General features: G+C 43.4%; 1 protein-coding gene across 1 annotated transcript in view; it reads left to right on the top strand.

The window, feature by feature from the left end:
• Positions 1-18,815, top strand: part of ZHX2 (zinc fingers and homeoboxes 2) — a 41,658-nt gene that overhangs the window by 6,877 nt on the left and 15,966 nt on the right. The window contains exon 2 of the mRNA XM_072151239.1: positions 14,474-14,550. The gene's annotated coding sequence lies outside the window, so the exon portion shown is untranslated. The remainder of the gene's footprint in view (positions 1-14,473; positions 14,551-18,815) is intronic.

The following is an 18,815-nucleotide window of genomic DNA, read 5'->3' as shown; positions in this document are numbered from 1 at the left end:
CGTCAGCGCCATGTCCAGACCCAGTACCACTGGTGTAGTCGCAGTTCTCCGCAGGCTTATCCTTGCGTTATATTCCGGGGCTCCGTCACTGCAGTGACTTATTAGATTCTGGGCACATTGCAGCGTTGGAGCCGTGGGAAGTTGATGCTGCAGTTTATGTCAGCGAATAGACATTACGGGCAACGGGGAGGCTGGGGATTTAAAGGGATATTAAAAAGACTCTTTGTAGCGTTTTATGTTTTCCCGTAAGGCCTAGAAGCGCGGTATTATGTGATTAAATCTAGATCCTGTTTTGTCTTTAATTACGTTGTGCCAACCTGTGCTTAACTCTTGTATAAGTATTGTCGTCTTTTCTATGGACGGATCTATACAGATTGAAGGGCGGATTTCTCGCGGAGCAGCGTTCCCTGAAGGTCCAGGTCTAGCACCTGCATAAGGCAGCTGTCAATGAGGTTGGTGATCCGGTCACCAGCGGGTGTTGCCAATGTATAGACAATGGCATCGGCTATTTATTGATGGTTCTTCTGGAGTGCAGCTGTCTCCTCTACAGCGCCATGTGCTGACCCAGCTGCTGAGCACAGGTGACGGCATCAGGATCTCGGTGGTCATGAAAATGGACAGACTGGACCTTCATGTTATAAGGTCTTCGTTTCGGATACCAAGTCTTTCTGGAACCAGATCTTGAGTCTCCTGGAACTGCAGCCCAGCTTGTATGGATAGGTCATAAATACCCTTTTAATGGAAAACCCCCTAAAGTTGGCCATACAAGTCAGATGGATGTCGATGGAACTTGGTAGAGGAGGTTAAGAGGAGAAACTTTTAAGTAAATGCACATTTCATCTACATTGTATATCCTTCTATACTCATTACTCCAGCCATCACTTTATATTTCATTTCAGCTATTCCCTGCATGTCCACTATATACCTGCATGTTCTGCCAAATGTCAATGCATTTTTCTTTATATGTTGAGATCCGATCTCTTACAGTTTTATCCCATAGGAACAAGTGTTTAATTGTGTTTAAATATTACCCCCAATGTCTGCCCATAGAAGAGGCTTGAGGTGCCCCTATACATTTCGAATCGTAGATCAATCCCAACAAGGAGCATAGTTCTGTTCAGTTTGTTTCAACGGAGAAAAGAAAAAAAATGTTGGTCTCTCTCAGAGTTGGAACTAACATCTAAGCTAGAAGCTCCTCCATTAAGCTCCTGGAAGTTGCTCATTTTCATTTACAGAATTGGGGAGGGGGGGGGGGGACATAGACAGATGAGGGGTGTTGAGAAATAAGTAGGGGGAACCTAGGAAGATGAGGGGCATTTAGAAATAAGTAGGGGGCAACATAGGAAGATGAGGGGCATTGAAAAATAAGAAGGGGGGGGGAACATAGGAAGATGAGGGGCATTGAGAAATAAGAAGGGGGGCGACATAGGAAGATGAGGGGCATTTAGAAATAAGAAGGGGGGGCAACATAGGAAGATGAGGGGCATTGAGAAATAAGAAGGGGGGGACATAGGAAGATGAGCATTGAGAAATAAGAAGGGGGGCAACATAGGAAGATGAGGAGCATTGAGAAATAAGAAGGGGGGGACATAGGAAGATGAGGGGCATTGAGAAATAAGAAGGGGGGCAACATAGGAAGATGAGGAGCATTGAGAAATAAGAAGGGGGGCAACATAGGAAGATGAGGAGCATTGAGAAATAAGAAGGGGGGCAACATAGGAAGATGAGGGGCATTGAGAAATAAGTAGGGGGGCAACATAGGAAGATGAGGGGCATTGAGAAATAAGAAGGGGGTAACATAGGAAGATGAGGGGCATTGAGAAATAAGTAGGGGGGCAACATAGGAAGATGAGGGGCATTGAGAAATAAGTAGGGGGGCAACATAGGAAGATGAGGGCTATTGAGAAATAAGAAGGGGGGCAACATAGGAAGATGAGGGGCTTTGAGAAATGAGGGCAAAGAGCAATTGAGAAGCGGGTAACGGAGAAATGTGGGGAGAAATGGACTAGTGTGAAATATAGAAAAAATGGAGGCATAGAGATGAGGGTGGATAGGTAAGGGTGTGGGTCTACAGGATAGATGTGTCCAATCATAACTCCCATGTGACTGATTCTTCTGTTATTACTATTTCACGTCATTGCGTTGTGTACTTGTTGTGTACGAGTATTTTTGATCAGGTTTTTCATTTGTCGCGAAGCCTTTTACAAGCTCCTGGGGTTGTGAAAATGTAGAAATTGAAATAGTTTATTAAGATAATGTTAAATGGTGTCGGCGGTGAAATACCTTGGTTATTATATAAATGAGATCTCTGGATTGCGGGTTATTGTGGTGCGCGCCTCCTGTCCCTGAGTCGCCGGCTCCCGGATCGGCTATTATCTGCGGCGGCTATTCTGAGGGAAGTGTGAATGGAAAGCAGCGGTTGTTATGATTGCTGATAGGTAGATTGTATCAGACGTCTCTATTTATTCTTATGTAAACTGGAGCCCCGATCCTGTAATCTGTTAAACAATTCCTCGCGCCGCTTGCTGCGAGTGGCTTTATGAAGAGCAATTTTCACCGTAACGTTTCGGAGGGGGGCGCCGGGCCCGCTGATTGGTCCATCCAAACGTCTTTTGTACCAGTGGGATGAGTACAGGGTAAAGCGGAGGGCTGGGGGGAATTACAGTGAAATACAAATTGCATTAACCCCTTTACTGCTAAAGGGGGGGGGGGGAGAGGGGCGCATGCAGTAGCCACCGAAAACTTTGCAGTGAAGAATATATGTAATGTTCTGCTGCCACAAAAGGCGATGGAAAATTCAGGGTGACACGGTAAATATGACTTCCGCTGAGAATTAAAGGGATTGTCTGGGGTTTCAAAAACCACTTCCCACTAATAATAATAATAATAATAATAATAATAATAATTCTTTATTTATATATCGCACACATATTACGCAGCGCTGCACAAAGCTTCCCAAATCAGTCCCGGTTCCAAATGGGGCTCACAATCTAATCAACCTACCAGTATGTTTTGGAGTGTGAGAGGAAACCGGAGGACCCAGAGGAAACCCACGCAAACACGGAGAGAACATACAAACTCTTTGCAGATGTTGACCTTTTTGGGACTTGAATCCAGAACCCCAGCACTGCAAGGCTGTAGTTCTAACCACTGAGCCACCATACTGCCCACTTGACCATGGGTAGTGCGCAGTATTGCAACAAAATTTTGTTTATTTCCATATAGATAAGCTTCAATATTGGCTTGGGCCATGGCCAGGTGTGGGGCTGTTTTTTGGTAGAAATGTTTAGCAACCCCTTTAAGTTAAAGGATGCACAAGAGTCCAAATCTGCTTTCTCAAAATGAATGCTTCAGCGGTCGTGACCATGTTTTACTTTGGACAGTACCATGTTGTTGGTAGCAGCAGGACTGCGAAATAGCGATTTTACATTCCAGGATTGTGCGCTATTACCATGTCCTCACACAGCTGTGCTCAATGCTATCTGCAGACAGTGTTGGGCATTGTCCTTGGAGAGATGTGTATTCGTACCTTTGTGTATTCGTACCTATGTTCATGTTGCAGCAGCAGGACTATGAAAAATGGATGTATATTCCAGGATTGTGTGCTATGGGCCATGTCCTGTTTTGGGTATTGTCTCTGCAGAGATGTGTACTTATACCTTTGTGCATGTTGTTGTTAGTAGCAGCAGAACTGTAGAATATGGTAGTGTACAATTCTACGATTATAGCTTCTCTAAGTACTTTGGGTGGGGGGTGTCCTCACATTGCTGAGAAAGGGATCCACAGCCCTTCCCCCATCATACAAAACCAGTGTTTTTTTTTTTTTTGGTTTTTTTTTTTTTTTGTAGCAGCAAACCTCCTAATCAATTTCTATGCTCTGGTTGTGTGTCCTAACACTGCTGCGCTCTTAGATTTCCACATGAAGCTCACACACAATCTGTCCTCTTTACTCTGTGTAAAATCTGTAATGGGCTTCTGGTTGCAAACTACAGCGGAAGGTGTGGCTAAAAAGCACAGAAGAGAGCACAGCAGTGTGAGTACAGAACTTGGGTAATCTGGAGTCTGGAAGAATACCGTATATACTTGAGTATAAGCCGACCCAAGTATTAGCCGAGGCCCCTAATTTTACCACAAAAACCTGGTAAAACCTATATTTTTTTTACTCGAGTATAAGCTGAGTTTAGGTTTTCAGGCTTATACTTGAGTATATATGGTAATTGGGTTTATTTTTTGACAGAACTCCTAGTGCGTGGAGTAATATTTTACAGATTGTGGATCTGGTGGCAGTCATGTAGATTTTATTGTCCTGGGTTGTTGGATCGCCGGATACCAGATTCTCGGACAGGTTTGGCTGTATAATATGTCTCTTATATACTCTTCCTCACATAGATGTGGTGCTGCGTGTACTGAACCTTACCCCTGGGTGGGAGGTCTCCTGGTTTTGGATGAGCGCTCCTTGGAGTTATGCTCAGTCTTGCGTGTCTCTGCAGAGCTTTGCCTTCGGAGAAAGTCAGGCCTGGAGCAAGTCAAGGCCTCACGAGGCGCAAGAAGCCTGAAGATGAGGTGATGAGAGGAATCATTGTCATGTGAGTTCTTCTGGCTGGCACTGTGTATCGCTCAGACGGCTGGTGGAACCCATTCTAATGACGGTCATTGGTGTCCTCCTTGGTGGCCATTTTGCAGATGTGAACAAGACTTACAGAGGATGTTGGATTTGAAAAACATGGCCGCTTTTTCCTCAGGAAACAAGTGTGTTTTTTTTTTTTTTTTTACAAACATTCAAAGAGTGCACACAAAAATCGCTATGGTTGACCTACTTGGACCTTCATGTAGATTGAGACAGGACCTTTTTAAGGTTGGGGGGGGGGGGATACAGTTTTTCTGCATGACACATGTCAAAAATACAGGTTTGAGAGGCGACTGCTCTGAGGCCTGCCCACATTTGGACCTTTTGTCCTTCTTTGGATTTTTTAGGCCACTCTAGAAGTTGTGCCTTATGTCTGCCCCCTCTCTTGGGCTGCTTTCACATGGCCCAATCTTGGCAGAATTTTCTGCCCTTTCTGGTCTGGGTTTAGGTTTGTACTGATATGATCAGTTTGGTGGTCTGAGTCTGGACAATAGCCATGAATAATGCTCTTGGACCCCTCCGTACACATCGGAGTCTGCCCCAGTTTTCAGTAGGCCCCTGGGTGACAGAGCCTCAGTGGCCCCTTTGCAGTGAACTTGCATGGCAGCATTAAAAATTCAGAAACTAAAATGGTCTCCTGTTCCTTAAAATATTTCCTAGTTTATCATCCCAAACAGCCCCCTCATGGTTATTTTATATAAAGCTCCCCCGTATCACTTATGGATTCATTAGATGCAGCCCCCCCTCACCCACCTTGGATTCATTATGTACAGCCTTATGTGGGCCCCCAGCAGTTTTGGGCCCTGGCATTTGCCTGGGAATGCCCAGTTCTGGTGCCGGCCCTGGTGCACATGCATGCTCGGCCTGACCTAGTAGCACGTGTGTAATGAGTGGGGGAGGAGGGAAGTTCAAATTCACTTGTCTGATCCTTATATCCCCCCAGGGGCAGCTTAAGGGGCATGCTCCTTATACAACATGGAAAAGCTGTGGATTAGCCGTATTAAATAACAATACTCGGCCCACCTGCCGCACATCTGTGGAAGAAATCCGAGCGTCGCCTTCCGTGTCGTATTTCACTCCTGACATGTGATCACAAGTTTAGACTTTAATTGATGCCCCTTTGATCTGCGTTACCCGTGATACGGCTGTGTGAACGAGGACTACGTTTCTAGTGACTCGGACCTCAGAGCGTGTAAGACGGAGCGCCCCTTTAAATCCTATTTTTTTTATTATTATTGGGTCGTGTAGCATCTGTTTGCCGCTCTGTGAATGCTGCTGCCGGTTTATATGGTACATTTCTTCCCTGGAATTCTTGGCCTGATCCCTGCGCTGCATCTGTGTTGTGCGGAGGGTTTTTTTTTCTTCTCCTTCGCTCGATATAGAACAAGCCTGGCTTTGCTCGTCTTTGTGGGATGTGCTGCTCCCCTGCCAGGAGTGACATCACACGATCTTCATGACTCATCAGCTCAGTTTTAGCCTAACGTATGCACGCGCTTCTGTGTGCGTCTCGGAGAGCTGGATTCTATCACACCCAGCTTTACTGAAACCCTTAAGGGCATGTTGCCCCCCCCCTCTCTCCCACTCGGTCCTCAGATATCTAGTATCCTATGTGGGTGCCTGTCCGGCCTGGTAGTCATCGCTATATATAGCTTGGTTGCTATGGGATACACGAAGATGTCTCTTGTGCCCCTTCCCGTTTTATGTAGCCGCTCTGCCGTCGCTCACATCACGCTGTGGCTGCATGGGATTGTGGGACGTCCATTGGTGTCTTTTTAGTTTTGTTTGTGCTTTAAGGATTAATTTTTCCGTTTTTAAGGTCGTTTTTTTTGGCATTACAGTGGCTTTTCACATTATACGTTTATGTCCGTGTCTCCTTCCGTTGCACATTTTGGGTAGCATCGGGGATGCCTGTTGTCGAGCACCAGTTGTTAGAGAAGTGTCCTTCATCTTAACCATGCGTTTCATGAGAGAACCTATGGCCAGAGTAGAAAAAAAATATGAAAAATATGCAAATGACCGTTTTGGTGCACCATGGGCGTGGCTACAGAGTCCGCTGCACTCTAGCCCACAATGGAGACATTGGGGCTCATTTCCGAAGGGTCCGCGGAGCGCATTTTCGTCAGGTTTCCTGACAATTTCTGATTTAACAGGGGATTTTGGCGTACACGATCGGATTTTGACGCATTGGCACCGTTTTGCACGCAACACAAATCGGGGGCGCGCGGTGTTGGACAACTCGATGGGTTCAGACTGCGCACGGGATTTAACATTTCTAATTGTGTTGCTAGACACGCACTTACAAGCGCCAGGAAGAAGGTGAACTCCGGCGGGGAAGCGACGGATGCAGGCACATGGGCGCACAAGCTATGTGAATCGCGCCGGACTTCATCTTCGTCAGACCGTCCGAATCGGGGATTGCGGCAGGACGGGATGAGTAAATTTGCCCCATTGATTGTCCATCAAGGCTGAATGGATTGTTTTTGGATTGGGGCAGGAGAAGCACTGAAACTCAAGGCCACACCCCTCGTGCACCGAATGCTGATGATGCAGTGCAGGATGCCTCCGCTACAAGGACAGGTTCCAAAGATCTAACTTTGAGTAGGCCTTTAGACCTATCACAGGATCCTCATAGTAACTCAACCGCGCCCTTGCCTTTAAATATATAAGGGACTTTAATGCCGAGGCTTAATACTAGCCCTATATAGCCCCCCCACCCCCTAAGATGTTGAGTGGTGGCCACTAAAGCCGCGCCTAGTGTCTCCATCACATGAGGCTCTGCCGAGACAGCAGGTGGCGGCACCAGTTTGTCTCCTCGTGCCTTAATTTAATTGAGCATTAAGTGACCCTAATGACCAAGACCCCCCCCTCCTCCCCTCCCCGAATCCTCTAGAAGAGCACAGCACTGCCTCCAATGTTTGTTTTAAGGTTTATTTTTAAATAAAGATTTGTACAAATATCGACTTAATAAAACCGTTTAACAATAACAAAACTTTATTGCTAATCCACAAGGCAAATGGCTGAGGGAAATATTTGGGGAGTAGGAAGATTTTCAGTCGGTGAGAATTTTTTATTTTTTTTGTAAGTTTGGGAAAACAAAATGGCCACCGCTTTCGTCAGTTTGTCGTGGTCGGAGCCGTCACAGCTGTGAATCTGCTTATTAACCCTTTCCAAGCCGGACTGTGACCCGATGAAAGCCGAGCCGGGTCTGTTTTTCGCATAGCTTATGACGGGGCGATGATCAGGAGTTAATGAGTGTGAATTCACTGAGGCCCTTCACAAAAAAAAAAAAAAACAGGGGTTTAATCAGTATTTTTCCACAGCCTTAAATGAAACGGCAGCATATGGTCACGCAGTCTTCTCTGGCAGCGAGCGGATTTGTCATGTGGGACCTTACTGGCATTCACCGCATGAAAGCACAGTTCAATGGTCAAGTGATTTCCTGTGCAAAGCTCAGTTTCTCTTTGTCGAGTTTAGTGCGCCGGATCCTGTGTGTTACACTTTTTTTTGCTGGACTCTTTTTTTATGTGTTTTTTTTACATGTACTTTTCTTTCTTTTTTTTTTTTTTTTTATTACTTTGGCATAATTTAATTTTTATTGAGATCTAACTTTGCTTTTTAAACTTTGCTTTGAAACTCCAATTGTCACTGGGACAAAAACTTTTTTGTCTGGAGCTACAATTATAAAATATACAGTTCCGACTTACATACAAATTCAACTTAAGAACAAACCTAAAGAACCTATCCTGTACGTAAACTGTGGACTGGATTTTTTTATACACAATGTCCTAACACAATGTCCTAACACAATACCCACTATTCATATTGATATTATTTACTTTTAACGCGCAGAAAGTTCTACCAAAATATTTTTTTTTTACCACAAAAATATTACTAATCCAGTTATTATCTACATGTAAATGAACGTTGTTTTCATTTGTGTTCCGTTTTTCTATTTTTGTGGGTGACGCATTGATTACAATAGGCCCGTGCACATGAACGTGTGTTTTTGTCCCTGAGGTCCCTAGAAGTCTATGGGGTTGTGAAAAAATGCAGAGCCCACACGGGTGTCATCCGTGGGCTGCCATATTTGTGGATCAGTTGCTAGGTAACACAATCATGTGACACCCCCCCCCTAGAAGCTGAGAAAAGTGTGTGACCTCATTTCCAAAACATCTGCAGGAGGCCCTAAAGCATAAAGTAGGACTGGACGTTGTATAAATGCTTCAGATTTGTCCCGGGGGTTGATGGACTTTGTTCTTGGCCTTGTTAAGCCTTATGTAGAATCTGACTAAAACGAAAGTTCTATGTTTTTCATGGCAACCAATCGCAGATCAGCTTTAATTTATTGAGCTACCGAGACTGAATGAAAGCTGCGCAATGATTGGTTGTTATAGGCGACAGAGCTTTTCTTACAGTTCTGGCTCATACACTAAAATTAGGATGCATTTTTGTAGTTTTGTAATTTTAGTAATCACAAGCGATATGGCCGCCTCTCCAGTACCTTTTTTCCATAGTCAAAAGGCAAAATGAATTCCTGGGTTGTCTGTGTCAGGGACTGGTTGGTCATTTCCGGCAGCCCCAGCAATAGTCCTCTGTGGGATGTAGGCCCTGATCTTAAATTAAAGGCCTGTAATTTCTCTCTGTGAGCACCCACATAGGTCTGATGTCTTTTGGGATGTTGATTTTGCAATAGTGTCTCTGTTGTTTGAGTTGGGTAAGTACTTTGAAGGAGATTTATCATGAGTCTCTTAGAGCGGAGCTGTTCTAGCTGCCCATGGAAACCAATCAGAGCTCAGCTTTCATTTTATAAACAGCTGTGGGAAAATGAAAGCTGAGCTCTGATTGGTTTCCATGGGCAACTAGAACAGTTTTACCTCAGAAACCTATGATAAATCTCCCCCTTTGTATCCATGTGAAATACCTGCTAGGACAATTTAGGCGATTGATGGTGAACCTTCCAGAGGCTGAGTGCCTAAACTACAACCAAAACGCACTTCTTTACCAAGGACCCACACAGCAGTTACATATTCCTCCCTGTTCTGTCACATCTTTCAATTGTATTGGAGTCCTGAAGACGTCAGTACAGTTGTTAGAAGGAGCACACATTCGTTTTATAATTGTAGCTCCGCACGAGGGTCCCCCTGAAGCGGAAGTATCGCTGGCTCTAAAGCAGAAGCCAACAATGTTTGAAATGGCGCTGATTGCGCCACATCCTGGATAGCCTGCAGGAGGAGGCCTTAAATCAGTGGCGTAACTAGAAGCTGATGGGCCCCAGTGCAAAGTGTGCCAGGCCCCCGACTATAATGTATTGTTCATAGTACTAGTCTTCTCATATGGGAAAGTGAGACCTTAGGGGCCCCCTAAGCCTCTTGGGCCCGGGTGCAACCGCACCCTCTGCACCCCTTCAAGATACGCCCCTGCCTTAAATCCTGCCAGGTGAACAATGTGCTAGGGCAACAGTCTGGGTGCCCGCAGAGAGGGCTCTGGGTGCCGTAGGTCCACCACCACTGATTTAGGGTCTTATTTTTTAGTTTTTTTTGTTTTTTTTTTTTGAAGAAGGGAGCTCTTGTATTGTGGATAGGGTCAAATGGCATAAAATCTTTGTAATCTGTAAATTTGAATTCTAACGAAAATGTAGTGTCTTGAGGCTGATGCATGAGGAAAAATAAGTGTTTGCATAACAAAAAAAAAAAAGTCAATTTTCCATCATGTTTCCAAGCTAGAAAGATAAATACACAGGACTACCGTGTGTATTTACTGTTGGCAGTCATGTGACTGCTGGATCGGTGATGTGTCTTGGGCTTTCGGCTTTATAGTTCAGTAATGGGAGCCATCTCACCTTGGCTTCAATTGTGCAAATCTGGATCTCGTTAACACAAATTTTTGATTTTCGCATCCTGTACCTCGGACACTAAGGCCCCTTCCACACTTGCGTTGCAGATCACGTCAGAGTTTGATCAGGGTGCGATCAGGGTTTGGTCAGTGAAAACCCGACATTTCTCATCAGAGTGCAATCAGTTTTCAGTCAGAGTTTGTTCAGTGTCTCAGTTTTTCACGCGCGTTTTCAATGCAATTTCAATGCGTTTTTCGCGCACAGAAAATGCGTGTGAAATGGCCTGAGGGCTGAGTTCTATCTTTTCTATGGCAATTGATGCGTGAAAAACGCATTGCACTTGCAAGTGTCTCAGAGTGCAATGCGTTTTTGATGCGTCTCCATAGACTTGTATAGTGCGTTTTTCACGCGCGTGACTTGCAAAAGTAGAGCATGTCGAGATTTAAACGCGCGTTAAAAAAAAAACGCACGTGTGTGCGTGAAAAAAATGCAAGTCTGAAAAGACACATTGGTTACAATGAGTCAGAGTGCAATGCAAGTTCTGCGCGTCAAAAGCACGCGCAGAAAACGCGCGTGAAAGGGGCCTAACTTTCTCTTAAATGGCTCAAATTTGTCAGTTTTTGCCTTTTGCTAAATCCTCTGCCTGGCGAAGGTGTCCTTAATTTGTCGAAGGTTCTTTTTGAATGTTTTACACTGTTTCATTGTAAAAAAAATAAATAAATAAATTTTTCATCGTTGAAGAAATCATAAAAATTCTGTGTCGCAAGTGTCCAGTTTAGCCAGGGAATGGGACGTTGGGGCCTTGTTTTCTGTTTTTAGTGATTAGACTCTGTCTGAACATGGGTTGGGGGTTGGGCGAGATGTTTTTGAGAAGTTCCGAGTGTTACTGGTTGGATGAACCCTTGACGTCAATGGGGGGGTTTTCTTGTAGAAAATGAGCCTTTTAGACCTCATCAAACACCCCGAGCTTTATAGTGCGAAGGAGTCAGGCGGCTAATTAGCACATCACAAGACAGACAAATGGCTGAATGTGGCGGAGACGTGAAAAGGGGGGTGGAGAGCTATGTAGATCCAACCTCATTGTAATCCACTAATGAAACATTCCAGGAATCCAGAGCAACAGGAACCTTTAGTCATCTCAAAAAAAAAGTTTTTGATCATTCGATTTTTATTTAAAGCCTTCCCTAAGTTGGGTCTCCAAAAAAATCTGTCCTGAGGGCCCCAGACTTTGTTCAGTTGTAGCAACCGCTCCCTCGGTGGTGGATCTCTCACTCAGGTGGGTTTACTATTAAAACTGGATTCTCGTATTGTGCCTACGTTTTTGTAAGCTAATTCCGTATCAGTTTTTGAAAATCTTCCAGTTTGTTGATGGACCTCGTTGACCAACGATTGGGTCAATTGAGGTAACGTTTCAATGTCTGATGTCGGCGCTTGTGTGGGGCGTTCCCTCAGGTGTGAGGGAAAGTTTTATCTCTGGTATGATGTTCCGATTTGGTCTTCATGATGCAGTTGTGAATGGAGTCTAAGGGTGATGCCACACATGGCGTTTTGAATCCGTTTTTGGCCCATTTTTAAGCAAAAAACATGCGTTTCGCTTAAAAAACGGGCCAAAAAACTGATTCAAAACACCATGTGTGGCATCGCCTGAGGTGGTTTGTGAACCTGGACTGGTCCCGCATGCATACAGGAATGTGGTCTACGATTGGAATTTGACTGAATTCTGCTGAAACAATTCTGGCCAAATATATGGGACCAAAATCCCAACTTAGACTCGACCAAGTGCAAGTGGACTTAGACATGAATGGCTAAAAAAAATGGATGAAAACGGTAGACCTGACACTGACGAGAGCAGGCCTCTAGTACATCAGTGGTTAGTACTGTTACCCTGTGGGGCTCCTGGGTTCAATTATATTTTTAATGTTCTCCATATATTGGGTGGGCTTCCCTTTTTTTTTTTTTTTTTTATATAATATGCACAGGCGGTCCCCTACTTAAATACAACCGACTTACAGACGACCCATAGTTAAAGACGGACCCCTCTGCCCACTGTGACCTCTGGTGAAGCTCTCTGAATGTTACTATAAAGTGTCTGTAATGAAGCTTTATTAATAATCATTGGTCCAATTACAGCAAAAAAAAACTTGGAAACTCCAATTGTCACTGGGGCAAAAAAAAAAATTTTGTCTGGAGCTCCCATTTTAAAATATACAGTTACTTACATACAAATTCAACTTAAGAACAAACCTACGGGCCCCAATTTTGTATGTAACCCGGGGACTATATTGTCACTTTTGTGTGATTTCGATGCAGAAAATAAATTGTGATTTATGGAGTGGGGAGGGGCTGTGGAGACGTTCCATTGCAGAGAGCTAAGAGCACAGCAGTGTGAGGAAATGGTGGATAGATGTGAGCGATGACCGTTACTGAGAGCTCTGCACTAAGCAACTGAGTTCTTTGTTTTTCCATTGTCTTTGGGAGAGCTATCCTGATGAACAGGATGGAAAGGAACTGACGCTTCACAGGTTAACAGCTCGGTAAGGTGTGTCTTTGTTGGAGAGTGAGAAGTCATGTGGGATTTCCTGCCCCTTTTTTTTTTTTTTTTTTTTTTTTTTGTGTGCAAAAATACCCAACCCTCTAAGCAAAAAAAAAAGTTTTCATTGTTGATGTGCTTTGAAACTTTGAATTTGAAAGTTTTTTTAAAAAAAATTTCCTAAAATTCTTTTTACATTTAAAAAAAAAAAAAATTTATTGTCTTGATCTATTTTTCTTGTGTTTTGGTGTATAAATCCAGGAACTTTTTTTGGGGTATAGGTAGGCCCTAATGATGATGCTGGATACTAAACAGCCTTGTTGGTTTGGTGTAACCCCCGTCTGTCAGGTGTCTGACACTCCACCCTGGGTCTCCACCCATATTCCTGGAGAAAAACATTTCGTGTTGTGCTTGGCGTCAACGTATGACACAGCCCGATATGTAGAATGTAGTCGTCACGTGTTACATTTCCCACAGTCGGAGAATTGCTTTCTTCAATAAATGCGATATATGACAAGCTGTTATAAATAAAACAACAAGTTTTTTCTTCTAAAAAAACATGGAAATCTTTTAAAAATTATTTTCTTTTTAATAATATGCCCCATGCATGAGTCTTGAGTGTTGTAGCAGTAGATCTGTTTTATCATACCTTTTGTGTATGTTGTTAGTAGCTGCAGGACTGTGAAATAAGGGTTTATAATCCAGGGTTTTAGCTACTCCAAGTTCACTGGGGGTGTTTCCTGACACTGCTGTTCTCACTGCAGGCTTTGTGGAGCAAACAATGCTATGTTTTGTCCATGGAGAGAGGTGTAATCGTACCTTTTGTATGTTGTTAGTAGGAGCAGGACTGTGGAATTAATAATTATATTTCAGGTTGGTGGTACTCAAGTGTGCTGGGGGGTATGTCTTAAGACTGCTGTGCTCTGTACTCTCTGCAGCCAGTGTTAGGTATTGTCCATGAAGTGATGTTAAATCATACCTTTGTGTATGTTTGTAGTAGCAGCAGAACTGTGAAATACGGATTTATATTCCACTGTAGCTCCTCCTTGAACTTCTGTGTACACGGTGCTCTTAAACTAACTGTTGTAAGGTGGATCTTCACCGACCTTTCTCTACAGGAAGTGGGAGGTTCTTCTATTGAGGTTGATCCACAACTTTTTGGAAATGGGTTATCAGTTGTTGGGCGATGTCTCTTAATGTAAAATGCTAAATTTTACTCGGGACCGGGATAAGTGGTCGTGAGAGGACTCCCATTTCAATTGAGACAGTAGAGTTGTGCACATCAATTATAACCTACCTGAAGAGTGTTTGCCTTCAAGGGACCATCTCTTGGTCACCATAGACTTTTTGGATCTAGTAGGATCCAGATAGACGTGTAACATCTGTGGGCATCTTGCCCCTTTAGGAGATCACTAGGTTCCTTTTGCACAACTGTTTCTAGTGGCTTCTAACCATAGCTATTTTTGTTATTTCCTTTTTTTAGGTTCTGATCCGGTTGTAGAATGCGGCTGGACAAGACTGAGAAAAGAAGTCCCTCATAACCAAGGCATCGTTTCCATGGTACGTTTCCCTCAGACTTTGTTTTTTGTGGTGCTGATAAACTTTTTTTTTTTTTTTTTGAGAATTTTTTTTTTCTCTAAATTTTCAAAATTCATCTTGTAGATGAGCAGAAGTTATTGTAAGATCAATGTAGGTCTGATGTCATCTTGGCCAGCTTTAATGATGTCATGGAAATTTCCCGGCAGAGTGACTCAGACTCAATGAGTGACTGGATAGAGGGGGGGGATGTGTCATACCTTGCGTCTGACCACATGTATAGCGTTTTCAACAGTTTCAGTCTCATTGCTTTTTGATTCAGAGGGTTTTCGGGAACAGATTTGCTCTGGTAGTCGCACGTGTCAATTAAGGAGTTTTCTTGGCTAAAACTTTTGATATCATATTGGGGGTCCAACAACTGGCAACTTTTACGCAGATAATGGGACAGGAAGTGGACAGCGCCGTTCTCTGTGTTGTGGGCACATCACATTACTGCAGCTCTTTTTCATTTGTTGGAAAGAAACAAAGATGCGGGGACCCTGTTCAGCCACTATACAGAGAATGGCGCTGTTTGCTTCTTGTTTCTTCTGATTATAAGTCATGCAATCTAACCTAATAATAGATTACCAATAACCACAAAACCAAAAGCAAGGTGGGTAAAATAACTTTGCGACAACCTATACTTATTGGCTTACAAATTCAAACTTTGGGAAAAATAAAAAAAACTCAAGTGTAATAAAATTTACGCTTGACCTGAATCTCAAGCGAATAAAACTCTTGAATTCACTTTAATAAAAGCTATTTTACCCAGGTACGTAATCATGGCCGTGTGGAGAAGGGGGTATTAAAAAGCATAAATGGGCAACACAGGTCCAGCTGATCCGGAGTTCTTGGATAACGCCTGACCAGTGGCTAATGGCTGTATACAATCAAAATCTGTTGCCACCCTGGCTGAAATCTATCAAGTTGACAACAAGTTGAGGAAGGAAAAAAAAATTTTTCCCGCCTAAACTATACCTGAGGTAAAAATCAAGGTATAACTAGGATCCCTCATAAGGGTCCGGGCTCCATACATTCTCTGTTTATCTGCTGCTCAGGATATGAGATTCATGAGGAGGCTGAGCATTGAACCCTCCAACAATCTGATTGTAAGGGACATTTTCAATGGATATCTTATCAATATTTTAAGCCTAAACAACCACTTTGATTAGTTAACATCTACGTTCTTTGCCAGAAGGGTTTGATAATCCAGAATCTCTGATAATTTTGTACATGTTACTTCATGTTACTTCGCTTTCGCTTTATTTTATTCCTGTCCGCTTTAGCCAGGCCTCCATAATTGCTCGGCTGGTGTCGCAGCACTTGGGGACTTCCTGGCCTCCCAGGATACGCTGGTAGTGGCGGCGACGCTGCAGGCAGGCTCCTTACACCAGTATGGTCGGATCACTGTTGTACACATCTGACAGGAATACATGGGAATATCCCCTCAGACTGGACTGGAGGCAGATTATATCAGTCTCTGTTCTCTGGACCTGTCAGGACTTATAAAACCGCTCCTCGAGTCACTCGCTCAGGCCTTGGCCTACTTTCTCGGTTTAATTCTGCTTCATTAAGTATCGCCGCTGCGGCAGAAAACCGCGGTCCTCTCCCTTTAATTAACAATTATTTATTCCGTGTCCTGGTGAGCTGTATAGAGGGACATAGCAAGCAAAATATTCTGGGGTTTTTTTCCCGCCTTTTTTTTTTTTTTTCTGACGCAATCTAGATGTCGCTGTGGTTTCCTGCTGCTGACGCGGGGGTCAGTGGAGATGTGGACATATGTCTCGGCCCTCTCACGACCAGAGGCGTAAAAGATATATATATCTCTATATACACACCTGTGACCAGACCACAGCGCTCTCTGCGTGTGACTATGTGCTGATCCGTCTGCAGAACGTTTACTACAGATGGTCAGAGACTTGTGGTTTCGTCACCCGGAGACTGGTGCTTCATGCGGAGCGCTGCAGAGTATATGGGGGCATAGATAGACATTTTAACACATTGGTGGGCCCAGTGCAAAGGTGTGTGTATAATATATGACAAGTGGCAGCGCTGTGCTCATATATAAAGGATAGGAGTAGTAGTACTGTGCTCATATACAGGATAGGAGTAGTAGTACTGTGTTGTGACACATATATATATAAGGATAGGACTAGTAGTACTGTGCCCATATATTCAGGATAGGAATAGTAGTACTGTGCAGTGCCCATATATACAGGATAGGAGTAGTAGTACTGTGCTGTACCCATATATACAGGATAGGAGTAGTAGTACTGTGCCCATATATTCAGGATAGGAATAGTAGTACTGTGCCCATATATTCAGGATAGGAGTAGTAGTACTGTGCTCTGCTCATATTTACAGGATAGGAGTCATAGTGCTGTGCCCATATATTTGGGATAGGAGTAGTAGTAATGCTGTGCTGCGATCATATATACAGGATAGGAGTAGTAGTAGTGCTGTGCTGCGATCATATATACAGGGTAGGAGTAGTAGTGCTGTGCCTTTTACATACAGGTTAATAGTAGTAGTACTGTGCCCATTCATACAGGAAAACTATGGGATAAGTGTAGGCTCACAGAACACAGCATGACTGTCGTCCTACGGTCAGGGTGAGATCTGCCTCACCTTTAAGATGAGTTTTGTGGTTGATGAAGTCAGTGACTCAAGGACTCCCTTCAGCAATAGCCCGTCTCCATTTGCCACATAATAACAATTGTGAAATATCTTTAAAAATAGTTCTGCGTTCTGCTGTTCCTCTGTTATTCCTCCTGCTAATGTATTGCCAGCTGCAAAAAAATAAATCTTAGTAAAGACAAAAATATGTTCTTATTTATGGGTTATTCCTTAACTGACTTGGTAAAATTACGAAATCCTCTGAAACACTGTCCTCTGTTATTCTTCATGGGAATGGAAGTATAACATGCCTAATCATGTGTTTTTGTTTTTTTGTGTGTGTATATATATATATATTTGAATCCAGGAGGAATAACACATGACTAGAGCACTAAAATGCTCGGGTGCTCGTTATTCGAGACAAACTTTTCCAGATGCTCGAGTGCTCGTCTCGAATAACGAGCCCCATTGAAGTCAATGGGAGACCCGAGCATTTTTCAAAGGGACCATGGTTCAGGAATAAAATGTGTTATTTAATTGAAAAAGAATGTCTTCTGATAAGTTATCAGATGTATGCAAACATCTGCAATCTATTCTTCACTGTTCCGCGCGTATATTATCTCCCGACAAGTTATCAGATGTGAAGAACAGTGAAGAATAGAATAAAAACAGTGAACACAGTGAACACAGGATCATTTAAGTGAAAAACACAGTGAAAAACACAGTGAAGAATAGATTACAGATGTTCTGCACATCTGCTTACTTGTCGGGGTGATACGCTGTCCCGGGATCCGCTCCTCTTCTTCCACTGAAGTCTCCCCCGCGCTGGCCGATGTCTCCCCCGCGCTGGCCGATGTCTCCCCCGCGCTGGCCGATGTCTCCCCCGCGCTGGCCGATGTCTCCCCCGCGCTGGCCGATGTCTCCCCCGCGCTGGCCGACAAGTAAGCAGATGTGCCGAACATCTGTAATCTATTCTTCACTGTGTTCTTCACTGTGTTTTTCACTTAAATGATCCTGTGTTCACTGTGTTCACTGTTTTTATTCTATTCTTCATTGTTCTTCACTGTGTTTTTCACTTAAATGATCCTGTGTTCACTGTGTTCACTGTTTTTATTCTATTCTTCATTGTTCTTCACTGTGTTTTTTTAATTAAATGCTCGATCTCGAGCAGGGGAAATACTCGTCCGAGCAACGAGCCGTTTCGAGTACCTTAATACTCGAACGAGCATCAAGCTCGGACGAGTATACTCGCTCATCTCTACACATGACACAACAAAAGGAATAAACTTGTCATAAAATTGACATTGTGTTATATTCTATTTATGTGTGGTAGGGGCACCTTATTTCTGCATTATCCGGAGGAATAACTGGGACATGAGCAGAAACTTTTTTTTTTTTTTTTTTTTTTAATGTATCAGAATATATTCTAAATTAGTGAAGGTAGATGAATTCTGAATTAAAAATTAGAAATGTTTCTAAAAGCTGTGCAGTGGTTGTGTGACTGTTCCAAAAACACCTCCACTGCTGACCATGGCTTGTGCTTGTGTCACTGCTCGGCTGTAATAACTTGCACTACTCATGGTGCATTGTGGTGCTTTTGGAAGAAAACCACCATGTTTTTCAAACCCTGGAAA

The sequence above is a fragment of the Engystomops pustulosus genome, chromosome 5, assembly GCF_040894005.1.
Source record: "Engystomops pustulosus chromosome 5, aEngPut4.maternal, whole genome shotgun sequence".
Classification (NCBI taxonomy): domain Eukaryota; kingdom Metazoa; phylum Chordata; class Amphibia; order Anura; family Leptodactylidae; genus Engystomops; species Engystomops pustulosus.
This window is presented reverse-complemented; position numbering and strand designations above follow the sequence as displayed.